The sequence below is a fragment of the Augochlora pura genome, chromosome 6 (assembly GCF_028453695.1).
Source record: "Augochlora pura isolate Apur16 chromosome 6, APUR_v2.2.1, whole genome shotgun sequence".
NCBI lineage: Eukaryota > Metazoa > Arthropoda > Insecta > Hymenoptera > Halictidae > Augochlora > Augochlora pura.
Window position 1 is genome coordinate 6,266,656 of NC_135777.1, and position 10,556 is coordinate 6,277,211.

Below are 10,556 nucleotides of genomic sequence, written 5' to 3' on the forward strand. Positions count from 1 at the left end.
ATATAAGAATTGTTAATTATAGGAATATCTAAATATTAATTATTTAGGAATATAAACAATTAATATTTAGATATTCCTCTGGCAGACCGTCGATTTCATTGACTGAGTCGATTTTCTGGGCCGCCGCCGCCGCCGTCGAGGGCCCGCAGGTCCCAAGGTCGAGGCAGAGATCCGAGGTCCCGGCTGGCCCGTGGATTCCATTGTCGCGATCGGCTCGTCTTCGTCGGTCCTCCCACACGAAAGAGAGGAGAGCCTGTTCCCTCTTGAACTAGCTATCCTTAGCCTTCTCTCGAGCCAGAGGCCGGCTCCTTGGAGCTCTCTCAGCAGCCGCAGCAGCAGCAGCAAGCAGCAGGCGCCAAGGCCGAGCATTCCTTCACCTCGCTCGATTTTTGTTCCTTTCTTTATTTCCTCTCCCGCTTGCGCCCGCGATCCCTCTATCCATCGCCTTCTCCTTTTCTTTATCCTTCCCTCTCCCTCTATGGCTTCGCGCGCTCTTGCTTCTCTATCTTCTTTCTCTATACGCTCTTTCTCTATATGTTCTTTCTCTATACGTTCTTTCTCTCTCTATACGTTCTTTCTCTATATGTTCTTTCTCTCTCTGTGCGTTCTTTCTCTATATGTTCTTTCTCTCTCTATGCGTTCTTTCTCTATACGTTCTTTCTCTCTCTGTGCGTTCTCTCTCTAGGCGTTCTTTCTCTCTCTGTGCGTTCTTTCTCTATACGTTCTTTCTCTCTTTGCAATGCACACTCTCTCTCGCCTCTCTACGTTCTCGATCTCTTTCTCTTTTCTCTCCCTACTCGCGCTATTTCTACGCTCTTTCTCGCTCTCTTCTTCATTCTAGGCGCGCTATTTCTACGCTCTCTTTCTCCACGCGATGATTCTACGTCTCTTTCTATACGACCTGTTTCTACGCTCAATCTCTCTCTCTCTCTCTCTCTCTCTCTCTCTCTCTCTCTCTCTCTCTCTCTAGGCACTCTCTTCCTCTTTCTCTGATTTCTCCACGCGATCTCTCTTTGTCTATCTGTTCTTACTCTACGCGTGCTCCCTCTCTACGTGCTCTTTCTCTTCTCTCTACGCTCTATCTTCCTGTCTTTTTTTCCCTTTTACTTTGTCTCCTTCCCTTTCTTTCTCTCCTCTTCTTTCTCTCTCTTTGCCTCCTTCTCTTTCTGCTGCTCTTTCTTTTTCTCCTTCTCTTTCTACTGCTCTTTCTCTTCCTTCCTCTTTCTCTTCCTTCCTCTTTCTCTTCCTTCCTCTTTCTCTTCCTTCCTCTTTCTCTTCTTTCCTCTTTCTCTTCTTTCCTCTTCCTCTTTCTCGTCTTTCTTTCTATTCCTCTTTCTCCTCTATTTTTCTGTCTGTCTTTCTATCTCTCTCTCTCTGTCTTTCCCTTTTTCTCTTTCTCTCTCTCTCTCCCTCTCCATCCACCTCCCGTCTCGCAGCGAGCCTCTACGTGCTGTTTTCTCGTTTGTTTAGCGTCCTCGCCACAACCTCGACGCTTTTCTTCCTTTCTCCGTTCAGGCGCGCAGGACGCCGGACACCGAACAATGGGATTCTGTGTCTCCGTGTACGCCGGTGTGTTCTCTTCAGGATTTTCTCGTGTCTCTTCTCCGAGTAGCTCGAGGGAGAAGAGACACGACGGCAGGGTCTTTGCAGAGCAGAGTTTTGCTCGCGATTGATTATTTTCGAACCGCTCGCGTGTGGTTTATTCCGAGACGCGATCGGCTATTGTTAACAGATTAATTGTTGCTGGAGGAATCAATAAGTTATATTTCTCATATTTAATTCCACGTATTATCTATGCAGGATAAGTTATTTGAATTAATTCCTGTTAGCATGACAGCTACGTATAAATTTAACGCGATCGCAGGCGATTAATATTTCCGGCGAATAATACAGTAATACAATAATTAATACAGTGATAGAGTACGTAATACGGTGACACAGTAATTGATACAGTGATACGATGAATAATACAAATATACAGTGACGATACTGCAATACAGTAACTAATATCGTAATACAGTAAGTAGTAAAGTAATACAGTAAATAATACGGTAATACAATAACTAATAAAGTAATACAGCAACCAATACTGTAATACAGTGACTAGTAAATTAATATAGTAATTTATAAAGTAATACAGCAACCAATACTGTAATACAGTGACTATCAAATTAATACAGTAATTTATAAAGTAATACAGCAACCAATACTGTAATACAGTGAATAGTAAATTAATACAGTAATTTACAAAGTGATACAGCAACCAATACTGTAATACAGTGACTAGCAAATTAATACAGTAATTTATAAAGTAATACAGCAACCAATATTGTAATACAGTGACTAGCAAATTAATACAATAACTAATAAAGTAATACAGCAACCAATACTGTAATATAGCGACTAGTAAATTAATACAGTAATTTATAAAGTAATACAATAATTATTAAAGTAACGCAGTAACTAATACAATAACGTAACAACTAATACAATAATGTAACAACTAACACAAAATTAATAATCACTCCCTTCAACTATAATTAACTAAAAAGAAATACGATCACGGTGATATAATCGATTACACGGTAATCGTAACCCATTAATCGCAAGAGTCGACGGATTCGAAAGCCTCGCGTCGAATAAGCGACGCGATCGAACCTAGCCGGTTCTCCAGCGGCTGGAATCGCGAATCCGCGGCAGAGAGAAGGGTTGCGACGGACGCGCGCGAACGCAAACGAGCCGAGAGAGGACCGTGCCACAGATTTTATTCGGCCGGTTATTTGAAGCGCACGAGGTTGGCGGCGAGGTTGCACGGTTGTTGGCTCTCGCGCGCCCCGGCTCCGCAACAATTTGCGTCATAACGATCGGTCCACGCCGCGCGCGTAATTAATTAACCAGCTCGTTATCAGACTGTTCGGTAACCAGCGCGTCCCGCGAAACGCTCGCAAGGCTTGCCCCGTTCAGCCCGGCTCCGCTAATTGTGCCGCGAGATGTCCAGGACTCGATCCTAACGATCATCGAATGCTCGATCACGGTAAGACTGCCGCCGTTATGGTGGATTGGAGATTGCCACGCTGTTTCGGATATTGGAGATCGACGGGGATTGAATATATTTATCCGTGGCGTCGGGAACGGTTCTTTGTCACCGGATCAGTTAATTAACCAGTCGACTGTGGCGCCCTTATTTACAAGTGCGCACAGTTTTGTGTCGCCAGAATCGAGCCACGACGAGTATATTCGTCGATCGCAGAGTAAGTTGCGCTGCTAAGATTTTGGATGAAAAAGATGGGTTTATTTTATAAAATTGAAAATTTTATTACTAATATTTACTTCTTTAGTTAAAATAAGCACTTTTTGGGGTTTGGTAAAAATTCAAAAGTTGCTGCACTGCTCACGAGTTAACTTTCTAGTTTATAAATCCACTTTTTCACTTTTGCCTTTGCCCCTTTTAGGTTAACATCTGAAAAAACGTTATCATCGCACATAAATAAATTCGTTACGCGAACTGGTAAACTTTTTCAACCGGTGCATACGGGGACGCATGACATCGTCTCAAACTGTTTATATTTTCTATTTGTTTGTTTTATTCCGGCATAACCTCGAAATATTCTAAACATCTAGAAATTTGAGAATACGTTTTGTTTTTCTCAAAAATTGCAATTTAAATAGCTAATGGTCGCTTATACTAATGGCCGGTATACTCGTCAATACAGAAAATTTTGCCACTTCTCCATGACGAGTATACTCGTCAGTACACCAAATTTTGCCACTTCTCCATGACGAGTATACTCGTCAATACAGAAAATTTTGCCACTTCTCCATGACGAGTATACTCGTCAATACACCAAATTTTGCCAATTCTCCATGACGAGTATACTCGTCAATACACCAAATTTTGCCACTTCTCCATGACGAGTATACTCGTCGATCACAGTTAATAGGTGAAACAAGCGACGCGTCGCGAGCTTTGCAAAGGCGTGGTAACATAAAGTCGGAGGGCAGTGGCCCGGGGAGGGTGGTTAGAGAGCCGGATGATAAACTCGTCACGAAATGCAGCGGAACAACGCCGTGGAGGCGGATTCGGCATAAAATAAACCTCGGCGCACGCTATTCTTCGGCTCGGGCGTGTATATCGACTCTCTCGGCGCTGCGCCGTAAGGCGGGGCAAGGATTTTTCTATTACGCGTTCGCGGGCGAAAGTGGATCGGCGGCGGCGGCGGATACGAAAGAATGCGGGGAAACACGTAATAGACGGAACGCGCGCGGCCGATTCTTGTACGGTGCGATGCAACCGAGGCGGCGATTACGTTTGCCCCCCCGGCTCGAATTTCGCGGCATTAATCCGGGAAAGTGAAAAGAGTTCTTCCGGCAAAGAGCGAGGGCCGAACGTGTGTGCGCGCGCGCGCGGAGCAGCAGCGTTTGTGTTCGACTCTCGCGTGACACTAATCGCGGCGATTAAAGCCGACGCGGAACGCCGAGTCTCCGAGGAGTAGCGTATCGTGATAAGGAAGCGTTAATCCGTGTTTAGATAAAGGATCAAAGGCGGCTCGCGGTATCCGCGCGATCAATTAAAGCGCGGGAATCGCGGCGCGCCGTTGTTCGCGACGCCGGGGGCCGTGATTCAACCCTTTGCGGTCGGAGCTTCGATCCGAAATATTTCTTCGGGGTTGCAGCGTTTCACAATATTAATATTACTATTACTATAATATATTTATTATTATTATTATTATTAATATTACTGATATATATACTATACAATATTACTAGTAAATCGTTAACTAAACCGCAATATTAAATAACACAGCATCAGCTAGAATCACAATATTAAATAATATATAACTGATTAAACCACAATATTAACTAATAAATCGTTAATTGAACCCCAATATTAAATAACACAGCATTAACTAGTATCGTAATATTAAATAATATATGACTGATTAATCCACAATATTAAATTACTGTAATATTAAATACCGTAATAAGTAACCTATTTACCCTGTGTAAGGTATATTAACTAATAAATCGTTAATTGAACCCCAGTATTAAATAACACAGCATTAACTAGTATCGTAATATTAAATAATATATTCCTGATTAAATCACAATATTAAATTACTGTAATATTAAATACCGTAATCAGTAACGTATTTACCCTGTGTCTCACAATTGCACCCCCATTATAAAGTGACCGCAACGCGAACGTACCCTCGCGATCAAGTAGCTCGACGGGTCACAGCGCGACCATTTGACCACCAGCGATAATTCCACTCGAATAATTCCGCGAGAATAATTTCTCTTACCTTTTTACCACAAAATAATCGCAATGCATCCTTCGCTGGCTCAATGCAACAGGGAAGGCCGCAATTTAAATGGCCTTTACCCAAGGACACCTCGAGCGGCTCTGGAAATTAGCGAGATTTAAAGCATGAGAGAGAGAGAGAGAGAGAGAGAGAGAGAGAGAGAGAGAGAGAAGTCCCGTGAATCGAGCGGCGGCGGCCCCTCTCGAGGCCGGGCGCAGAAAGATCGCCGTCACGCGTAATAAGTTGCAGTTGCAATCGCGATCGCACTCGATGCCGGGAGAACAGCTGGGAAAAGGCTCGAGAGGGGCGGGGACGGGTTTCTCTCACATGGCCAGAGAGTGCCCCGATTCACTTTCTCGCTTCTCCGGCGAGCGGTTTCTTTCGCTTTCCTTTTCGGTCTCGCCTCGCCTCTTGCTCTCGTTCTCGTTCTCTCACTCTTTCGTTTGTATTCTCTCGCTCTCTCGTTTGTATTCTCTCGCTCTCTCGTTCTTGTTCTCTTGCTCTCTCTTTCTCGCTCTTTTTAGCTCTCGCTTTCGCGTCTCGTTCACCGCGTAACAGAACCCCAGCCCGCAAATTGTCCGCTAAAAGACCTTCCGAAATGGACTGCGAAAAGATTGGGAGAACAAACGAGATCTTCTCTTTTTCTCTTTTTCTCTCTCTCTTTCGACGTCCTTTCATCCTCTTTATTCGTTTATCTTGTTTCTCTCTTTTCCGTTTGTCGATTCTGATTTCAGAAAGTTTCTAGATTCCAGAGTACAGAGTTGGCTACTTTTTAAATGATTCGAGTATATTTTCGAGTAGCTTTCGTATAAGTTTATCGAATATATTGTTCGAATATAGTTTGATTTGTTATAGATTTGTGAAATAAATTCGTTGAGTGAATTCTTCGAATATAATTCTATTCGAAATAAATTCGTCAGATGAAGTGTTTTAATACAATTCTATTCGAAATAAATTCGTCAAATGAATTCTTCGAATAGTATTCTATTAAATGTAAATTCGAATCAAATCCTCGAATACAATTTTATTCGAAAGAAATTCGTCGAATACGTTCTTCGAATTAAATTTTACTCGAGAAATATTTCGAATAAAATTTTGTTCAAATATTATTTCGAATAAAATTGTGTTCGATTATTATTTCGAATAAAATTGTGTTCGATTATTATTTCGAATAAAATTGTGTTCGATTATTATTTCGAATGAAATTGTGTTCGAATATTGTCCGAATTCATTGAATTAATTCTTTGTTCAAATTCATGGAATAAATTCCTTGGATACAGATAACTACGAATAAAATTCATTAAACAAATTCATCGAACCAATTGTTGGTATAAAGTCTTCGATTAAATCCCTTTTATACAGACAATGAAAAAAGTTAATTAAACAAATTCCTCGTGTAAATTCTCCAAATAAATTCTCCAAACAATTTCTTGTCACAATGTTTCCCGAAAAATTGTGCTATTAAAACGTGAAAAAAAAATGTGAAAAACCCTGGAGAACTCGTGTTGTACCGTGTTAGAGGAAACAGGATGCGGGGGACACACAGAGACAGAGAGAGAGAGAGAGAGAGAGAGAGAGAGAGAGAGAGAGAGAGAGCGTACGCAGAAAGTGTAATGGAACGGGATTGACCGACGGCCGAGTTTCGATCGTTGATCGGCAGGGTCAGAGCGGACCCGAGAGCCTGGCGTGTATAGCCAGCGATCCCGATTAATTTTTCACGGAAACGTTGGAGCTGCGTCGATAGAGGAAAATCGGATGGGGTTGGATAACTGCGGGGCGAAAGGGAGCAATGCTAGTAATAGTAGTAGTTCTGGTACTAGTAGCAATAGTACTAGCACTAGTCGCAATAATACTAGTACTAGTAGCAATAATACTAGTAGCAGTGGTAACAGGAGAAGGAGGTGGGGGTGTGTCCGCGGATCGATTTATCGCAAGAACCGCGCGGACACTAATTAACCGATACACGTAGCTCTGTGTATCCGGCTGGAGGAAAAAGTGGTTTCAGCGAGAGCGCCGATTCTGGGGCATGTGCAGAGGCAGCAGCGCGCAACAAGGCCTGGCCGGCCGGGGCTATTGTCCGTGGCTGAATAAGCTCTTTGTCCGGGCACATGGTGCTCCCGACGACGATGTCGACGGCGGGTCGGGCCCGGTCCAGGTTCTCCCACCTAAGCCGGGGCTAACCTCGAGGAGAGAGCCTGTGGCTCGGTTCCTCGTCGGCCGCCTCGTCGCGGTGCCCCGAAACACGCTCCTCCTAATGTACTGTTCGCCGATCTATAGCCTGGCCGAGTAACAGCTGTCGTTAGCCTACCTACCTACCTTTCTACCTACCTACCTACCTACCTACCTACCTACCTTCGGTCGAGACTAGCACCTGGCTCGATCCCGACAACCCGCCGTATGGCCCTGCTAACTTGTTAGTCTCTCCGGATAAACCTCTCGGCTGCTCTCGGCTGCCCTTCGCTAAATTCATCGCGGCGGCCCGGCTCGGAAAATTTGCGACCTGTGAACTGCAGCTTATACTTACACCATACGATTTTACGTGTTGAATGGGTCAGGGTAGAAAATCTGAGTTTTAATGCTGTGTTGCAGGCGTGATAGGTTTAATATGTTTTATTATTAATATCTCTCTTTTATTTCACTCTGTTCTAAGATATCATTTCACTGTTACCTATCATGTAATTAATATGTTAATATATTAGGTTTGTGTTATCGTAACGATGTATAAATATTAACCCTTTGCGGTCGGAGGCGTTTTAACTAGAAATCCAAAATATTTTTCCAAACTAATAGCATTTTCATTTTAAGTAACCTGGTGTATTTTGCACATATTATAGAATTGATATTTGCGACTCTTGCAATAGTTAACAAACATTACACCAATCTGAATAATTACAAAGCGAAATAACCACAATTAATAATTCCCTTCTAATACTAGAAATCTGTAGCAACAATAGCCTTAACAACCGTAACATCCTCAGAATAAAATTGCAAAGGTGCCCAACGAAGAAAAGCCGACGTTTCCGTCGATTTTGCGAGGGGACGCGATTATCCAGGTGGTCGCCGGCTACCTGAGAAGCTTTACGACTCCGTCCACACACTTTTCCTATTTCGTTTCACCGGAATCGTGATTTGGGCCACTGCAGGGACGGTCCGAAAGCAGCAGAGCCCCCTCATGCCGGGTTTGGAGATTTTCCAAGCGGCCGGGGGGGACATTTTATGCGCGCGAACTACACGGTGTGTGTTCAGTTCCTACGGAGCGCTGGAAATTATCCAGAACTAATTCGAAGTAGTACGTTATAGAAGGTTATATAGCGCGGGCGGGGGTTATACCTCGTGCCGGGCACGAGAGAGAGATCGTTTGTCGCCGCGAAATTATCCGCTCGTTGCGGACAGAGCTCTCCGCGCCGATTTTATCCTTGCATCGCGGGCCCTCGATGCGCCGCTGGACGCGCGCGCGCGCTCTCCTCGGCAATTAGGGTTGCGCGTTACGACCGACGTAATAATTTCAGTCGCGTAAAGGATACGCGCGGTCTACCAAGCGACAACGTTGCTGCCCCCGTAAACCAAATGTACCTATTATGAAACGGGCTCGCGCGATTCTCGCCTCTTCGTCGAACAATTAGTTATCATCGATGGACAGAGCTCTGTAAACATTATGACGTTAATCTGTCATCGTAAAATACACTCGCGCTATTATTTTTATGCAACGATTAAATGTTAACAATACCGTTATTCAGTTAGATATACTGTTCCATATTGGGTACCTCAATTTTTCTCTGTTCCTGTGCACATTTATTTATTAATGTACGTGCTAAAACTTATTCTTTATCGATTCACAATATAACAAGATTATTAAGCAAGTCGGTTATTTAGTCACTTAACTGTTGCTAAATTTATTTCTCTTTCATTTAACGAAAGGAAGCAGATGAAATAAAGGGAGAAAATAAAATGAATTAAATTCGACTAAAGTACAATGAATTAAATTCGACTAAAATACAGTAAATTAAATTCAACTAAAATAAAACGCAGTAAATTCAACTAAAATACAGTAAATAAAATTCAACTAAAATACAATTAATAAAATTCAACTGAACTAGAATAAATAAAATTCAACTAAAATGCAATAAATAAAATTCAACTAAAGCGCAATAAATAAAATTCAACTAAAGCGCAATAAATAAAATTCAACCAAAGCACGATGAATGGAATTCAACCAAAGTACGATAAATAAAATTAGAGTGCAGATAGATTAAAATAAAGACCCGAGATGCGTTCCATAAATAGGTACATTTCCCGAAATATTTACGATTGCGTATCGACGACCCCGGCACCGGGACAATGGATCCCCGGAATAAAAGGGTAGGAAAAGGGCGAGGACGCTGCCCGCGCGGGGGCTTTGTGCGCGGGACACACAGCGTTCGGCGCGAACATAATTTTCGCTGAATCCGTCGGTTCACGGTAATACGCACAGCTTTATAATCTCGTGACGGAACGTGCAACAGCTGCCTCTCGGCCTGTACATGGTGTACCATCGGACATTAAAAGAGAGAGAGGGAGGGGGAGGGGGGAAGGGTCGTTCGCCTCTCGTTTTCTGCAAACTAGCACCTGGCGTCGCAGGAAGACAAGCATCTTCCCTGGACCGACTAACTACAATATAGATATATACATTCCCTGCTGTCCTCCGAGGAGAATATAGTTCCCTCTCCACGACGAAAAAGCTGGCCTACATCCCCGAGGAAAATTATTCTCTCGAAGCTCTCCATCTATCTCTCTCTGGCAGAGTGTACGACGCGGCTTATCGACCTCGAAACGTTCCTCCTTCGGCTTCTCGAAGGGTTGCGAGACGGGATTGATTGTGGAAACGCTGATTTGTAGTTTTATTTATTTATTTGGTTACCTATTTGTGCAACTATATTTATTTATTTATTTATTTGTTTGTCTGTCTATTTGATTATTTATTTGTTTATTCAGGTATTTTTTTTCTGTATATTTATTTACCTATTTATCGAGCCATTTATTGATATATTAAAAAATAGATGAATATTGTATAATAGATTGATAAATAGATAAGTAGATAGATCAATAAATGGCTCAACAAATAGGTAAATAAATATATAGAAAAATAAATTCACGTACCTGTTTACCTAGCCATTTATTTATCTATCTACTTATCTATTTATCAATCTATTATACAATATTCATCTATTTTTTAATATATCAATAAATGGCTCGATAAATAGGTAAATAAATATA

The 10,556-nt window shown here is 42.4% G+C and overlaps 1 protein-coding gene across 1 annotated transcript in view; it reads left to right on the forward strand.

Annotated features, from left to right (window-relative positions):
- LOC144471715 (RNA-binding protein Musashi homolog 2-like) overlaps positions 1-10,556 on the forward strand; it is a 103,567-nt gene that overhangs the window by 21,414 nt on the left and 71,597 nt on the right. The window lies entirely within an intron of this gene.